Source organism: Saccopteryx bilineata, chromosome 7, assembly GCF_036850765.1.
Source record: "Saccopteryx bilineata isolate mSacBil1 chromosome 7, mSacBil1_pri_phased_curated, whole genome shotgun sequence".
NCBI classification, from domain to species: Eukaryota; Metazoa; Chordata; class Mammalia; order Chiroptera; family Emballonuridae; genus Saccopteryx; species Saccopteryx bilineata.
In genome coordinates, this window is record NC_089496.1 from 67,649,814 (window position 1) to 67,668,163 (window position 18,350).

Below are 18,350 nucleotides of genomic sequence, written 5' to 3' on the forward strand. Positions count from 1 at the left end.
TGTCTCTCTCTCTCAAAATAAATAAAGGTAAGAACAAACAAAATTATGACTCAGTTATAGTCTAATTGAACCAGCCCTTTCCTGAAGTACTTTATTTAATATCAGGAATATTGTGAAGACCAGAAAAAAAAAATGCCAGTGCTATGTTTGTTTAATTAAAAAGAAAAAGAAAAGCTAATTTAAGCTGTGCTGAAACTGTAGGTATTGGGAAGTTATGTGCACATAAAGACTTCTGTTCTTTTATATCGTAAACTCTGTATAATTTCTGGAGAAATATTATATTAGAGATGAAAACAAAATAAAAAAAAAACATTCTGCCCAAGAAAACCTGAGTGGAGGAGGGCTCACATGAGCTGTTGGAGTCCATTTCTATCAAATAGCATTTAGGGCTCAAAAAACATGGTGTTTCTCTCTAACTCCAGCTTCAGAAACCTACCATTATAAATAATTGGTGATAATTATGAGAGCAGCTGAATAAACTGGAAAGGGCTGGGCATGAAGAGAAAAGCAATCGGACGAAATGTGCAGTCCATGAGCCAGCCCATAAATCTCTCCGGAGTCAGAATAATAGCCCTCATCTTCCCCACTGGAACCTACGCTGAGAGAAAACACCCGACCAAGCCTAAGACCGTCAGAATAATGTTACCTCCCAACGAGACTCTGGCTTTCTTTTGCAGTTAGTTTTCTTTTGCAGTTACTAGGAAGAAATCTCTGGACTCTTTTATACCCTAAAATTAAATCCCCTTGACTTCCGGCTAAGAAAAATAGCAATAATTTATTCTCGAGGCCAGGGTGGTGGTTCCTTAGTTCAGAGGCTTTTATGATTCTCTTCCTTCCACTAGATTCAACCTAGCAGCCCCTAACTAACTCTCCAACCATTGGAAGTATAAAGAATTTAGAAGCTTTTTTTTTTTTTTTTTTTTTTTACAGAGGCAGAGATAGACAGGGACAGACAGACAGGAACGGAGAGAGATGAGAAGCATCAATCATCAGTTTCTCGTTGCGCGTTGCGACCTCACATGTGCCTTGACCGCGGGCCTTCAGCAGACCGAGTAACCCCCTGCTGGAGCCAGGGACCTTAGGTCTAAGCTGGTGAGCTCTTTGCTCAAGCCAGATGAGCCCGCGCTCAAGCTGGCGACCTCGGGGTCTCGAACCTGGGTCCTTCCGCATCCCAGTCCGACGCTCTATCCACTGCGCCACCACCTGGTCAGGCAAGAATTTAGAAGCTTAATATGATCCCACGAGCAGCCTTTAAGCAAACCTGTTACTGGAGAGAGTCATCATAGAGAGAAACAAGGATCTCAGACGTTGAATAAATTGTTCTTATCTCTAAGAGGTACATCTGGCAACTATTAATTAAAGGCTGGGGAGTCCCTTTAGAGCAGGAGGCTAAGTGGCTGCCATATTTATTGGGGAAATCAATACATGACAATATATACTTTTTTGTTTTTTATTTTTATTATTTTATAGGTAAGAGGAAGGGAGATAGTGAGGCAGACTCCCACATGTGCCCCCACTGGGATCCACTCAGCAACCTCATCGAGGGCTGATGCTCGAATACCAACCTATTTTTAGTGCCTGAATCTGATGTGGTCTGAAGGAGCTATCCATAGTGCCCAGGGCCACGCTTGAACCAATCAAGCCACTTACTGCGGAAGAAAAGAGGAAGAGAATGGGGAGAGGGCGGAGGGCAGGGTGTGGAGAAGCAGATGGTCATTTTTCCTGTGTGCCTTGACTGGGAATCAAACCCAGGACTTCTACATACTAGGCTGACACTCTATCCACTGATCCACCGGTGAGGGCCAATATATACTTTTCGTTGGAAATTTTTTGTTACAGTTGTGGCAGGGTCTATGTTTTCTGGCATTTCTCTAGTAGCACTTTTTCTGCACAATCAGATTTACGCCTAGACTGTATTTTCCTTATTGTCTGTAAAAGGGAAAGTGGAAGAGGGAGTTAAAGTGGGCAGAGCACTTGCATCATGCCGGGCAATGTGATAAGGGTTATGCACAGGTTGTTTTTTTTTTGTTTTTATATTTTATTTATTGATTTTTTAGAGAGAGAGGAGTGAGAGAGAGAAGGGGGAGGAGCAGGAAGCATCAACTCCCATATGTGCCTTGACCAGGCAAGCCCAAGGTTTCGAACCGGCGACCTCAGTGTTCCAGGTCAACGCTTTATCCCACTGCGCCACCACAGGTCAGGCCTGCACAGGTTGTTTTATGTATCTGTCAGCACATGGCTATTGGGTGGGAGCGAGCACTTAACAAACAACGAATCTGAGCATCCAGGATCCAGACTCAGCTCTAGCTGCTTTGAAAGCTCTGGTGTTTCTAATACAAGAACTTAAATGATGCGGAGGACCCGGGTTCGATTCCCGGCCAGGGCACACAGGAGAAGCGCTCATTTGCTTCTCCACCCCTCCGCCGCGCTTTCCTCTCTGTCTCTCTCTTCCCCTCCCGCAGCCAAGGCTCCATTGGAGCAAAGATGGCCCGGGCGCTGGGGATGGCTCTGTGGCCTCTACCTCAGGCGCTGGAGTGGCTCTGGTCGCGACATGGCGACGCCCAGGATGGGCAGAGCATCGCCCCCTGGTGGGCAGAGCTTCGCCCCTGGTGGGCGTGCCGGGTGGATCCCGGTCGGGCGCATGCGGGAGTCTGTCTGACTGTCTCTCCCCGTTTCCAGCTTCAGAAAAATGAAAAAAAAAAAAAAAAAAAGAACTTAAATGAGAGAGGTAAGGCACTCTGACACCCTAGCAGCAAGGATATAAAACAGCATAACCTTTCTGGAACTTTCAAGGATATAAAACAGCATAATTATTTGCAATGAATATACAGCCAGGTCCTTTAAAAATGTTAATACTGTCACCTGACCTGTGGTGGGGCAGTGGCTAAAGCAAAGAACTGGAATGCTGAGGTCATCGCTTCAAGGCATATGAGAAGCAACTAGTATGACTTGATGCTTCCCACTCCTTCCCCTTTCCTTTCTCTAAAATCTAAGTAAAATAACATAAAATATCACATTGTAAAAAAAAGGTTAATACTGTCTGAGCTGGTAATATTCATAATGATAAACATCAATTACTAAGCATTTATCTGTAACCCAGCATATAATTCTAGTCTTTTTTTTTTTAACACAGTGACAGAGAGAGAGAGACAGAGATAGATAGGGACAGACAGACAGGAAGAGAGAGAGATGAGAAGCATCAATCATCAGTTTTTCATTGTGACACCTTAGTTGTTCATTGATTGCTTTCTCATATGTGCCTTGACCGTGGGGCTTTAGCAGACCTAGTTAACCCCTTGCTCGAGCCAGTGACCTTGGGTCCAAGCTGGTGAGCTTTGCTCAAACCAGATGAGCCCGCACTCAAGCTGGCAACCTCGGGGTATTGAACCTGGGTCCTCCACATCCCAGTCCGACGCTCTATCCACTGTGCCATTGCCTGTTCAGGCATTCTAGTCTATTTTTTTTTAACATTGTTTAGGTTGCACCTACAGAATTTCTGAAATGCATTGTGAGAATATATTCTGAATGAGGGATTAGTTGCTTAAGTAGATATTTACTGAGCACCTACCCTGTGGATAGGCTGAGCATTCACAACTTTGAATCAGGTAGCTATGTGATTTAGAGCAAGTTACCTAATGAATTAGTTTTTTTTTTTCTTCACAAAATTGAGAGAGAGAGAGACAGACAGACAGACAGAGACAAACGGGAAGAGAGAGAGATGAGAAGCATCAACTCATAGTTGCAGCACATTAGTTGTTCATTGATTGCTTTCTCATATGTGCCTTGACCAGGGGCCTCCAGCCGAGCCAGTGACCCTTTGCTTAAGCCAGCAACCTTGGGCTCAAACCAGTGACCTTGGGCTCATGCCACTGACCTTGGGCTTCAAGCCAGTGAGCAGGGGTTATGTCTGTGATCCCACACTCAAACTGGTGACCTTGGGGTTTTGAACCTGGGTCTTCAGTGTCCCAAGCTGATGCTCTATCCACTGTGCTCCCACCTGGTCAGACACTTAATGAGTTACTTTTGTTTTATTTTTATTTTTTATGAGTTAGTTTTAAAAGTGGCATAAATAGCACCAGCCCAGGGTTTAAAAACAGAAAAGAGTTGATGCAAGTGAAAGAGGCATGGTGTGGGAATTATGGCCCCAGGGACATGCTGTGGTTTGAAACCAACTCCCAGGTAGAGACTGTAACAGAGTCAATTAGCTGGACACGTGCTGTCCTGTGCAGCAGCCACCAGCCCCAGCTGGCCTTGCAGCATTTGCAATATGGCTATTCTGAGCTGAGATGCACTGCCGGTGGCAGATACGCACTGCAATATATATATATATATATATTTTGTATTTTTCTGAAGTTGGAAACAGGGAGGCAGTCAGACAGACTCCTGCATGCGCCCGACCGAGATCCACCCGGCACGCCCACCAGGGGGCGATGCTCCGCCCATCTGGGGCGTTGCTCTGTTGGGACCAGAGCCATTCTAGAGCCTGAGGCAGAGGCCACATAGAGCCATCCTCAGTACCTGGGACTCCTGCACGCCAGGCTGACGCTCTACCACTGAGCCAACCGGCCAGGGCCACACACTGCAATATTTTGAAGACTAATATAAAAAGAATGTAAAATATCCCAATAAATTTCATATGGATTCCATGTTAAAATGATTATATTTGATATATATTTGGTAAATAAAATATCCTTAAAATTTACTTTGCCTTTTTTTTTAATTTTTTAAATGTGACTACTAGAAAAATTTAAGTCACATACGTGATTCACTGTATATTGCTATTAGATGGCATTGGGCTTGACATTGAGGAAGGAAGAGTTTCTTAGGTCTGGGTTGCAAAACCTCCCACCTGGAGCCAGGTTTCTCTTAGAGATTCCCCTGTTCCCCATGCCCATCCTCGTCCCCCACTGAAATCCAGCCACAGTACATGACGCGAGGGTGATCTAAGATTAAAATCTGCCCTCAGTGACTGCTGAAATGTTTTGAGGGCTCCCCTCGGCCTTTCAGAATGAGCACTGTTCTCCTTAGCAAGGTGGTATATCCTGGCTTGGACTTCCCTCCTTCAGTTTCCCCTGCTACCTGTTTCTGGTTTCTAGTGTGTGCTGTGTTTTTGATATAGCCCATACCTTTGCCTTTGCTCTTCCTTTTTCTAGAAGGTTCTCTTCTACCTGTGTACATATATACCCAAGTCTCCTGTACCGCCCCAGTGTTCTTTATTGGGTTGATTGTCCTCTAAGACCTTTATTTGTCATGTCCTCTCACAGGCAGCCCTTGGCCTTTCATCCTTTGAATATTGTCCTCCTGTCTGTGGTCTGGACACCCTGCCTTTCCCACTGTGAGGGCACTTACCTTTCTGATGTCTTGGTTTGCCTGACAGTTTGCCTGACAGTTTGCCTGAAGGCAGGGACCTTGCTCTTTGTCTCTAATGTCAGGACCAACCCTAAGGCCTGGGACGCAGTAAACTCTCAATAGCCATTTGCTAATTGAATTGAGAAAATGGGCCTGACCTGTGGTGGTGCAGTGGATAAAGCATCGACCCGGAACGCTGAGAAACCGGTTCAAACCCTGGCCTTGCCTAGTCGAGGCACATATGGGAGTTGATGCTTCCTGCTCCTCCTCTCACCCTTCTCACTTTCTCGCCCCCTCCAACCTCTCTAAAATGAATAAATAAAAATTTAAAAAAAAGAAGAATTGAGAAAATGGTCAGGGGAGTGACCATGAATCACCAACTCATGGATCATGTATCAATTAGGACTCTTGCAGATGCAAGTGACAGACACTCTCACTCGGGCTTTATCGGCTTACATGACGGAAAAGTCTATGTGTTTGTTGTTCAAGCTTCAGGAGTTGCCAGATTTAGCAGTTCAGTCAATGCCACCAACACATTGCTTTTCTTCCTCTCTCAACCTTTGTACCATGCTGGCTCCATTGGAAGAGATTCTTTCCTCATGGTAACAAGATGGCCGAGAAGCGTCTCCTTCCATGTTCCAGTTCAGAGAGTGGAATTTACTCCTGTTGCCCCTGACTGGCCTGTTTGGGGTCACATGCCCAACTCTGAACTAATCATTGGTGCCTGTAGATAAGATGAATTGATTGCTCCAGGTGTGACCATGTGTGGAAGCCATGGGATTGGAATTGAGGTCATGGTGGGTTTGGGTTCACCCCAAGCAAGGGGCTACAAGTGGAATTTCCCTCCAAGCAACATCAGGCTACTGTTTGTACCACAAATGCAATAGAATGTCCGCTGTTGTAAAAGAGGAGCCAGGGACAGGTTGTTCTAATTCTTTTTCTTTTACATAAGTGGATGTTTGAGCAGCCATGGGTCTCAAGACAAACTTATGTTCTTTTTTTTTGTATTTTTCTGAAGCTGGAAACGGGGAGAGACAGTCAGACAGACTCCTGCATGCGCCCGACCAAGATCCACCCGGCACGCCCACCACGGGCAAAGTTCTGCCCACCAGGGGGCGATGCTCTGCCCCTGGGGGGGGGGTCGCCCTGCCGTGACCAGAGCCACTCTAGCGCCTGGGGCAGAGGCCACGGAGCCATCCCCAGGGCCCGGGCCATCTTTGCTCCAATGGAGCCTTGTCTGTGGGAGGGGAAGAGAGAGACAGAGAGGAAGGGGGGGGGGGGTGGAGAAGCAAATGGGCGCTTCTCCTATGTGCCCTGGCCGGGAATCGAACCCTGGTCCCCCACACGCCAGGCCGACGCTCTACCACTGAGCCAACCGGCCAGGGCCCAAACTTATGTTCTTAACTGTACTGATTTTGTTTGTTGTTTCCAGGGACTCTCTGTAAAATGGGGTTCATCCTTGTCATGTTTTTAGGTATTATAACCTATGTAAATCAATTAGAGAGATGTAAGTCAACTGGAGAAGTAGTTCAGAGATACAAAATCATACCAGTGTTTGATAAGACCCTGACGTCTTTCCTTGCCAGCTTGTAAGCTTTCTAAAACTGAGAAATTTACTAAACCCCAAATGTGAAATGTGGCACACTGGGTAGAGATATTTAGGGTAACTTTGGAAGAACAAATCTTTAGCATCAGGGACACTTGGTTTGAAGGCATCTCATAGTAGCCCTTTCTGTACAAATTCATCCATGCAAAACTCGAGTTCCTACTGTTCCTATAGGCACTATTATATATAGATGTGGAGGGCGAGAACCTGTAAGCAAAACAGACTTCAGGGAGCTTACATTACAGTCAGGGAGATAGCCAACAAATACACAAATAAATAAGATACTTTCAGATTTGGATCAATGCTGTGAAAAATAAGAGTGAGAGGGACTAGGTGAGAATGGGTTATTTTGGGTAGGCTGGCCAAGCATGCCTTTTCTGAAAAGGGACATTAGGGTTGACAATGGGAAAGTGCCAGCCATGCAGACAGGACTTCCCAGAGAGGATAAAGGCTCTGTTGTCTCAGCTGCTCCTCAAGGTGGGCCCAGACTGGCAGCAGCAGTACCCCCCAGGGATATAACCACAGACTCCTCAGATCCAGCCCAGGCCTACTGAGTCAGAATCTGCATTTAACGAAGTCTCCCAGTTGATTTGTAGGCACAGTAAACTTTGACTCTTTCTGCATGCCACTGGAAAGGTGTAAATTCTGAAGAGGCAGGAAGGAGGGATAGTGCTGTCAGCAGTCATTAGGAAGATGACAAAGTGACCTGTGCAGCTGTCTCTGTGACAGAGCAGCCAGACTCTTAAGACCACAGTGTTATCACAAGTTTGGATTCAAGCCATTTTCTAGGTTAGCTCCTTACATTCCAGGAGACTGAGGTTCTTTGAGGAGCTCCTTTGTGGCCTAGTCCAGAATATAGCTGTCTAGGAGTCACCTCTGTTGGTGCCACTTTTTATATATTGACAAGGACAGCCTGACCTGTGGTGGCACAGTGGGTAAAGCAATCTACCCAGAATGCTGAAGTCGCCAGTTCAAAACCCTGGGCTTGCCTGGTCAAGGCACATATGAGAAGCGACTACTATGAGTTGATGCCTCCCATTCCTCCCCACCCACTTTTCTCTCTGTCTCCTGTCTTTAAAACTCAATAAATAAAATCTTTAAAAATAAATAAATAGCCCTGGCCGGTTGGCTCAGCGGTAGAGCGTCGGCCTAGCGTGCGGAGGACCCGGGTTTGATTCCCGGCCAGGGCACACAGGAGAAGCGCCCATTTGCTTCTCCACCCCTCCGCCGCGCCTTCCTCTCTGTCTCTGTCTTCCCCTCCCGCAGCCAAGGCTCCATTGGAGCAAAGATGGCCCGGGCGCTGGGGATGGCTCTGTGGCCTCTGCCCCAGGCGCTAGAGTGGCTCTGGTCGCAACATGGCGACGCCCAGGATGGGCAGAGCATCGCCCCCTGGTGGGCAGAGCGTCGCCCCTGGTGGGCGTGCCGGGTGGATCCCGGTCGGGCGCATGCGGGAGTCTGTCTGACTGTCTCTCCCTGTTTCCAGCTTCAGAAAAAAAATGAAAAATAATAAAAAAAAATAAAAATAAAAATAAATAAATATTGACAAGGACTGATTAGAGTGAGTGTGGAGGAGGAGGAGAAGGGTGAGCCACACCATGCAGTGGTTGGGAAAATTTCACATGAAGCACTGGAAATGTTTGGCATTTGGTTTTGCATTCCGTGAGGGTGAACTAAGAAAATATAGGAGTGGCAAAAGTAGGTTGACAGTCATTTATATGGAAACCAATACAAGAATTAATAAATAATAGTACAAGAATAAACTTTGTGTATCACATACTCACAGCTATAAACCTACTTTTGCCCCACCCAGGTCCACTTATAGAGAAGCAAATTTCATCTCAAGACTAGGATCATTTCTGGGATTAGAGCCACTTAAAAATGGAAGTGCCTGGTATACACCATGAGTTTTCATAACCCTTCTCTCAGGTATTCAGTCCCTGGTAGTGAGCTTGCCCAGATCAGGGTGTCCCAAATGGCAGTCATTTGCATCTTTGCATTTTTTTGGTCATATCTTATACCAGTATTTTAAAAAATGGGCATAAAAATGCATGTGTAATGTGCACTAATCTTAGGCATATAGCTGGATGAATTTTTTTTTTCTTCTTTTCCAAGTGAGAGGGGAGATAGAGAGACAGACTCCCCCCATGCGCCTTGACCGGGATCCACCCAGCAACTCCTGTTTGGTGCCGATGCTCTGCCCACCTGGGCCTATGCTCTCAATCAAGCTATTTTTAGCACCTGAGGCAGAGGCTCCCCGAGCCATTCTCAGCACCCAGGCGGATGTGTATTCTCAAGTCGCTGGAGCCTTGGCTGCAGGAGGGGAAGAGAGAGGTAGAGGTAGAGAAGGGGAGGGGTGGAGAAGCAGATGGCCACTTCTCCTGTGTGCCCTGACCCGGAATCAAACTTGGGACATCTACAGGCTGGGCACATGCTCTACCACTGAGCCAACAGGCCAGGGCCTGGATCAATTTTCACATGTCTAGATTTTTGTTACCCATTATTCAGATTAAAACACAGAACATTCCAGCACCCTACCTTGTTGCTTCCCAGTCATTAACCCTTCTCCCCTCAACCACAGTACATACTTTAATAACTATCAAGTTGCACATTCTTCAACTGTATACAAAGTGTCTCCACTTTTCCTTAATATTTTCTTTAAGTAGATTCGCTTTTTTTTTTTTTTTTTTACAACTTTCTATCTGATCTAAGAAATAACATCAATGGAATAATGGTTTGACGTGATAGGCATTTCCCCTGTCCATTGCCCATCCGCATTAAAATAAACACACAACTATCAAAACGAATTAACTTCTTCCTGTACCAACCGACCACATTTTGTTTTTCAAATGCCAACAGATGACTTCTGAGGTCCTTTGCACCTCGAAGACTGTATGATTTTGTGGTGCCTGAGTAGCCAAAAGTTCCTGGAATACACTGTCACAAGCCTGATGCGGCCATAGATCATCCATCCATCCATCCATGCATGCATGCATGTAAAACACTTGTTGAATACCTAGCAATGACTCTCCCAGGCACTGGACTCAGAGAAGACTAAACCCCACCTTCTGATTTTAAGTGGGGGGAAATAGAAAAGTAAATAATTTCAATGTGTGCAGGGAGTGCTACAGTTCATTCAGGTAAGCACCAGCACAGAGGAAGGGCGGTTTCCGGAGTTAGGGCGGAGACAAGAGGGTGGGGTGGGCGTTTTTCTGCAGCAGCTTCAGCCAGCAACCCCACTTGGATCACTTTGGCGCGGCTCAGCAGAGGCAAGCAACCTCAGCTTTCCTTAGCAACCTGAGTGCACCCGCCCAGGTGCCTCCCTATTGGTTTTGTGGAGCTTGACGGGCAACTTCACCATGCAATCCCAGCTCTCAACCCCTGGCTCCGCGCTTACTCACGGGAGGGCTCGTAGGCGTGCCTGCCCTCCGGAGTAGCCCGCCCTCCTCCAAGCGGCTGGTGGCGCATGCGCGGGCGGACTCGCAGGGCCAGCGCCGAGCCGGATCAGCCGCGGAGACGCTCCAGGGCTCCGTGGAGAGCGCCGTCCTTGTTCCTCGCCTCAGCTGCCGCAGCCTCCAGCCGCCGCCGCCGCCGCGGGAGCCGCCGCCTATTGTCTTGCTTCGCGGCGAAGGTGCGGAGCTGCTCTGACTCGGTCCGTGGGGGAGCCCCGGGCGCCGCACGGTGAGCGCGCAACTTTGTGGCAGAGTTGGGGGAAGTTGTGTGATTTGAGGAGGGGTCGGCGTGGAGCGCGGGCCCCTCGCCTGGGGCCGCTGCTCGGGGCGGGGAGCGGCCGCGGGGCCGGGAGGGGCGTGAGCGCGGGCGCTGGGATGAATGGGCGGCGCAGGGTCGCCCCCGGCTCTGCGCCGCCCTCCTCGGCGTCCCACCTCTCGCATTGTCTGCTCCGGGCGCCAGCTCGCGGTGCGGGGTCCGCAGCCCAGTTTCGGGGACCCCCGTACCCTTCCAGGCCTGCCTCCCCAGCGCCGTGCTTTCCGGGTGGGCTCCGCAGGGGTCGGGGCGTCTCTGCTGCTCAGTGGGTCCCTCCGGTGCCACCGAGGCCGTTTGGAAGTGCAAGGGACGCGAGGGAGCAGCTCGGCAGCGGACGGTAAACACGCCGGGCCGCGCCCGCCTTCGGGGGGCGCTTTTGGCGCCTGGTCCCGGGGGCGCGGCCGGGGACCGGTGCGGGTCGGAGGCGTGCGACCGGAGGGGACCAGCTCTGGGACAGTGCAGTGGACTCAACTCTGTACCTGCTGCAAGTGCAGCCTTATTTTGAGACCCACCAAAACTGAAATATGGCTTACGGACACTTTTTTTTTACAAAGCCAACCAGAATGTGAAGTTTTAAAACAGTACGGAGAAAGCCCTTAACATGTTTTTCACCAGAAGAAAGGATAAACAGGTTTCATTTTATTTAATTTTTGTGTTTTAGGACTAGTTCTTAGAGCAAAATGATTTCATCACATTTCTCTTACTGTGAACTTAGGATTCACGGTGCAGGCTGGCTTGTATTTCTGGTGTTCGTTCTCAGCTTTTACACTCCCAAGTGAAGTTATTTTGAGAGTTTATTGCCTTAGGCACATAGAACTAAAGGAAAAAGCAATGCGTCGTGGCCCCCCCCCCCCCCCGCTCTTTATTCCCCTTATCCCTCCCCTTCCTTTATTTTCAGAAGCAGCAGCTAATTCTCTTTTTCTAAACATTGGGTTGCCCAGATCGAAACAAATGCTGTTGTTTCTGAAAGATGATTTTTGTGTGTGTGTGTGTTCAGGTTTGTAAAGGAGTCAGGATCAACTGAGATAAATCATTGTTAACAGCTCTGGTAGGCCTTCCTGGTCTCTCGGGTGTTTGCAGACTGCATTAAGTATGTACAAGCCTTGTTGTCAAGTTTTCAGTGCTTGAGTCTGCCGAGTTTGTTTCATTTAGCTTATCATGTGAGAATCATTCTGTTTAAGTCCTCCAGCTGGAGCTGGCTTAAATGTTGGTCAAATTCCTAGTGGAACAAAATGACCAGGATGTGTTAATATCAGTTTTTACATCGCTTTGCCATCTGCTAAATTAAAGAGAAAAACTTGAGAAATAGTGTGTGTGTGTGTGTGTGTGTCAGTTTGCTTTGATTTCTCATGCTGAGTGACTAATGTAGAGAAGTGTTCTGGGTTTTTCTGGTTGGTAGACCTCTTTTTGCTTAAAAAAAAAAAAAAAAATCGAAAAACCCCATCTTTTTTTGCCTGGCAAAGCCAAAGAAAAATATCCTTATGGGCATAAGTATTGTAATTTTTTCGCTAATGCTTACATATCAAGTATGATGCACATATCAACAAATAATAAGCATTGCACTTTTTAAGCTACAGATGGTCGTGTTGAGGAGTCACAACCTTTGCTCTTAAAGAGTTTTTCTTCTGGGTTGTGTGTGCCTGTATAGGGGATTGTGGGGCGGGAGGTTGACAGGGTTGGAAGGAGTTGTCAGGGAGGAACAAAATGGAAACAAACACTATTACAACATACTGTGACAAGTAGGCCAGTTGCTTTCCTTCTCTGAACTGTGATAGCATCCTGTACCTACTTTCTTTTAGGGTTTCTCGCACTTCATTTATTTGCCTGACTAATGATAACTATATATGTAGTATAAAGGGACTCCTCTAGTTTTGACTCCTTGAGGTTTGTGTGATGGGCCTTATTTCTTATTTAGCTTTGTACCCTCTTTTCCAGGGAGGAGTCTTACCACAATGACAGGTGTTCAGTGTGTGTTTGAATTGGGTGAAGTGCTTTGTACTTGCTAGTGGTAGTGCGTATAGAACCACCAACTCTGGGGACTTGTCCAAAAGGACAGTTCACTTGCAGATCTCTGATGGAATTTAGATTACTTTAAAAGGGTTTCTAACTTTTCTTTCTTTTTTTCCTTTTTTAAATTTTATTTTAGTGAAAGGAGGGGAGGCAGAGAGACAGACTCCCGCATGTGCCCAGACTGGGATCCACCTGGCATGCCCACCAGGGGGCGATGCTTTGCCCATCTGGGGCTGTTGCTCTTTTGCAACCAGAGCCATTTTTTGGCACCTGTGGCGGAGACCATGGAGCCGTCCTCAGCGCCCAGGCCCAACTCATTTGAGCCCATTGAGTATGGCTGTGGAAAGGGGGGAGAGAGAGAGAAGGGAAAGGGGAGGAGAAGATAGTCGCTGCTTCTGTGTGTCCTGACCTGGAATTGAACCCAGGACTTCCACATGCTGGGCAGACGCTCTACTTCTGAGTCAACTGGCTGGACCTCTAACTTTTCTTTTTAACTTATTAATTCTTGAAAAGAAGTTAGGTTTAAACGGTGCATTATGGATTTCAAAAAATGGCTTTGACTTAGACATCCCTTTTTGGTGAAATGGTTAAGATGCTAGACAGATTTATTCATACATGCTGCCCATTCCTCTATTGTGAAATGGGAGGCAGCAGCACGATTTAGAAGAAACAAAGTCTTTGAAATTAAGTAAATCTGAGTTTCAAATCCCCCCACATCCACTGACTAGTATAGCCTTGAGCAGGTCACGTAATTTCTCAGAACTGGGGTTTCCTACCATGGAAGGTGTGTAGCTTACTTTCCAGTGTTTTTGGAAATAAATGAAATAGTGTGCCTAACATGACCTAGGTGCCTGTTTCCTAGTGCTGTAATGACAATTATTTTGATACATTTTATATAACTTAAAAATTCACTTTTAAAAGTCTGATGCTTCTGAGTATAGGAGCTAAACTGTGTCTCATAAATAAGGAATCCTGAGGAGTGAGTCAATCAAATGCATTTTTTTTTTTCATTTTTCCGAAGCTGGAAACGAGGAGGCAGTCAGACAGACTCCCGCATGCGCCCGACCCTGATCCATCCGGCACACCCACCAGGGAGCAATGCTCTGCCCCTCTGGGGCATCGCTCTGTTGCATCCAGAGCCATTCTAGCGCCTGAGGCAGAGGCCACAGAGCCATCCTCAGCGCCCGGGCCATCTTTGCTCCAATGGAGCCTTGGCTGCGGGAGGGGAAGAGAGAGGGAGGAAGGAGAGGGGGAGGGGTGGAGAAGCAGATGGGCTCTTCTCCTGTGTGCCCTGGCTGGGAATCGAACTTGGGATTCCTGCACGCCAGGCCGACGCTCTACCACTGAGCCAACGGGCCAGGGCCCAAATGCAATTTTTTTAAAGGTACCAGTTAAGCTGAATGTTAATAGAAACAAACATCTTTTACTTTGTAACTCCCTTGTTAGTCTTTGAGTAGGACTTGCAGAGTGCCTGGGTTGGTAGAACTCGATGCATTTATGGTGTTTAAAAATGATTGTTTTCAATATTTGTAATAGGATAGCTCAGTTATTTAGACAGTTTCAGCTTTTCTTCGACATTTTACCTTAGTCTTTTATATATATATATATTTTTAATTTTTATTTTTTTACAGGGACAGAGAGAGAGATAGATAGGGACAGACAGACAGGAATGGAGAGAGATGAGAAGCATCAATTATTAGTTCCTCGTTGCAACGCCTTAGTTGTTCATTGATTGCTTTCTCATATGTGCCTTGACTGCAGGCCTTCAGCAGGCCAAGTAACCCCTTGCTCGAGCCAGTGACTTTGCTGGTGAGCCTTTTGCTTAAGCCAGATGAGCCTGCGCTCAAGCTGGCGACCTCAGGGTCTCGAACCTGGGTCCTCTGCATCCCAGTTCAACGCTCTATCCATTGCGCCACCGCCTGGTCACGCTTTACCTTAGTCTTGAAAAGTGATATGGATGACTGCCTTTCTCCAATTTACCTAAGCTAGAACAGGACTGAGGGTTAATATAGTGTTAGTATAATTCAGAGACATGAATGAATCACTCACTTCCTCTTCAAGATAACAGTATTTGAAGGTGCCTTTACAGAAGGAAGCAGTGATTTAAATCAGTTATACAAGCTCAGTTTAGAATATTCGCAGTACCAAATGGAATAGATACATTCTAGAAATATTAACCTGTAATAGACATTTTTGTATATTGAATCACATTTTTCCATTAGTTTTCTTATAAAATAAGGATTTTATATCATATTTTGTATAAGTAAGGATTTTTTAAGAAAACATAAGGATACCCATTAGTTTTTTTATAAAATGATTTTAACCGTGAAGGTTTATAATAAACATTTAAAAATTATATTTGTTTAGCCCTGGCTGGATAGCTTGGTTGATTAGAGCATCGTCCTGAAGCGCATAGGTTGCTGGTTCGATTCCTTGTCAGGGCACATACAGGAACAGATCGATGTTCCTGTGTGTGTGTCTCTCTCCCCCTCCCTCCTTCTCTCCCTCCCTCTTTCCCCAGTTCCCTCTCCCCCTCCCCCTTTCTCTCTCGCTAAAATTAATAAATAAAAAATTAGAAAGATTATATTTGTTTAGACTCACAGATAGAAGGGAAAAGGAAAAACATATATATATTTTTTTGGTGACAGAGAGAGGGACAGATAAGGACAGACAACAGGAAGGGAGAGAGATGAGAAGCATCAATTCTTCATTGTGGCGCCTTGATTGGAGGGCTACAGCAGACTGAGTGACCCCTTGCTCCAGCCAGTGACCTTGGGCTCAAGCTGGCGAGCCTTGCTTAAACCAGATGAGCCTGTGCTCAAGCTGGCAACCTTGGGGGTCTCGAACCTGGGTCCTCTGCATCCCAGTCCGACGCTCTATCCACTGAGCCACCACCTGGTCAGGTGGGAAAAACATTCTTGACAAAGCTAGATGAGTAGACTTGGATTTTTAATAATCCCCTTTTTGAAGGTTAACATTTAACTGCACTTGAGTCAACGTGATTATTACCGATGGGGATAGGCACCCATTTGGTGGCAGAGCTCCTCAGTCCTCACTGGCTGCTGTCTTTCTGCTGTCAGTGGGGAGGGAGGAGAGCGTTCTTTGTGGAAGGAAGTTTGTTTCATTCCTATGTCCTCTCGTGTGGTCTTGTAGTCCAGGTTGATTGGAACACAATAAGTAGAAGAGGATGGGGAACGTACTTGATGTGCTTGTGTGATGTGGGTTTGGGGGGGGGTGAAGGAAACGGTGTGAGGGGTTTACGATTTATTTTACTCTACCCGCTTGTATTAGAAATCAGTCCTGTTCAATTTTGATTTCTGCTTATAGTACAAGCCCATATTTGGTCGTAGCCTCTACCACCCCAAATGGCCAGTTACTCCTGAATGGTCAGGAATTGGGAAAGTATGTCACATTGTAATTAGTTTGTCTTTAGACAACTAAAGAGGTCAAGTTAGGGAAGTGCACCCAGGAGTTAGGTGAAGAATTCCACAGAACCCAAGATGATTCTCTGGTATGGAGCCACATACCTGATTTCAGATCCAGACTTGATTGGCTGTGTGTCCTTGAACAAGCCACTGCATCTGCCTCAGATTTATAAAATAAAAATGGACTTAATATTAATCTTATCTGCTACATACTACTGTTGTGAAAAGCACATCGGATAGAATATGCTGGGCTGACACTCTACCACTGAGCCAGCCTGCCAACACCAAAAACTTTTTTAAACAGTAAAATTAATGTTATTTCAGAGTACAGTGTGTCCATAAAGTCATGGTGCACTTCTGACCGGTTACAGGAAAGCAACAAAAGACGATAGAGGCCCTGGCCGGTTGGCTCAGTGGTAGAGCGTCGGCCTAGCGTGCAGAAGTCCCGGGTTCGATTCCCGGCCAGGGCACACAGGAGAAGCGCCCATCTGCTTCTCCACCCCTCCCCCTCTCCTTCCTCTCTGTCTCTCTCTTCCTCTCCCACAGCCGAGGCTCCATTGGAGCAAATTTGGCCCGGGCGCTGGGGATGGCTCCTTGGCCTTTGCCCCAGGTGCTAGAGTGGCTCTGGTCGCAGCAGAGCATCGCCCCCTGGTGGGCGTGCCGGGTGGATCCCGGTCGGGCGCCTGCGGGAGTCTGTCTGACTGTCTCTCCCCGTTTCCAGTTTCAGAAAAATACAAAAAAAAAAGAAAAAAGAAAAAAGAAAAAAAAAAGACGATAGAAATGTGAAATCTGCACCAAATAAAAGGAAAACTCTCCCAGTTTCATACCTGTTCAGTGCAGTTTGATGTGGGCTCACGCACAGATTTTTTAGGGCTCCTTAGGTAGCTATCCCGTATAGCCTCTACAGACTCGTCACTGACTGATAGTCTACCAGAACGGGGTTTCTCCACCAAACTGCCGGTTTCCTTCAACTGCTTATCCCACCGAGTCATGTTATTCCTATGTGGTGGCACTTCGTTATAAACACGCCAATATTCACGTTGCACTTTGGTCACAGATTTGAATTTAGCGGGCCACAGAACATACCGAACTTTCCTCTGTACCGTCCACATCTCGACTGGCATGGCCGTGGGCTGCTCTGCTGTATACACGGTGTTACGTCATCATCTGCGCATGCGTACATGCTGCCGCATCATCCTACAGAAACTGGGAAGGTTTTTCTTTTATTTGGTGCAGATTTCACGTTTCTGTCGTCTTTTGTTGCTTTCCTGTGACTGGTCAAAAGTGCACCATGACTTTACGGACACACTGTTTTTCTTGAGTCTCTGTTTCATGTTTTTTGGTAGTGTTGTAAATGGTCCATTTATTTAATTTATTTAGTGAGGGGAGGGGAAGGAAGGCAGAGACAGATTCCCTCCCGCATGTGCCCCGACCAGGATCCTCCCGGCAAGCCCACTAGGGAGCAGTGCTCTGCCCATCCTGGGCCCTTGCTCCGTTGCAGCCGGAGCCATTTTTTAGTGCCTAAGGTGGAGGCCTTGGAGCCATCGCAGTGCCCTGAGCCAGTTTGCTCCATTCGAGCTATGGCTGCAGGAGGAGAGGAGAAGAGAGAGAGAGAGAGAGAGAGAGAGAGAGAGAAGAAGATGAAGCAAGAGGGGGAGGGGTAGAGAAGCAGATGGGTGCTTCTCCTGTGTGCCCTGACCGGGAATTGAACCTGGGACATCCACATGCTGGGCTGACGCTCTACCACTGAGCCAACTGGCCAGGGTAGAGCCAAATTATCCTTTTCAAATTTCAACTTCCTAATTGTTTATTGCTGGTATATAGAGATAGGATTGAATTTTGTGTGCCAACTTTGTATCTTACAATCTTGCTTTACTCTTCTAAAAGCCTTTTCATAGATTCTTTGGGATTTTCTACATAGAATGATAACGTCTTCGGCAAAATCAGGCTGTTTGAGTTTTTCCTTTGCAGGATGTGCCTTCTATTTCTTTTCTTCTTGTTTTACTGAACTGGCTAGGACCCCCAGTATGATGTTGAATAGGATTTTTGAGCGAGGACATCATTTCCTGATATTCGGGGGAAACATTCAGTGTTTCACCATTAATATGATGTTATTTATAGCTTGTATGCTTGTTTTTATAGATATCCTTTCTCAGTTCGAGGAAGTTCTGTTCTATTTCTAGTTTGTTGAGAGTTTT

At 46.7% G+C, this 18,350-nt stretch overlaps 1 protein-coding gene across 14 annotated transcripts in view; it reads left to right on the forward strand.

The window, feature by feature from the left end:
• The first annotated feature begins 10,404 nt into the window (after positions 1 to 10,404).
• The window catches only part of AKAP13 (A-kinase anchoring protein 13), a 287,475-nt gene continuing 279,529 nt past the window's right edge, over positions 10,405 to 18,350 (forward strand). For 11 of the 14 annotated variants that reach the window (XM_066239247.1, XM_066239251.1, XM_066239252.1 and 8 more), the window contains exon 1: positions 10,405 to 10,633. The gene's annotated coding sequence lies outside the window, so the exon portion shown is untranslated. Of the gene's footprint in view, positions 10,634 to 10,971; positions 11,055 to 18,350 lie in introns of those variants that run through there. The other 3 variants (XM_066239249.1, XM_066239248.1, XM_066239250.1) reach the window with 3 other exon arrangements.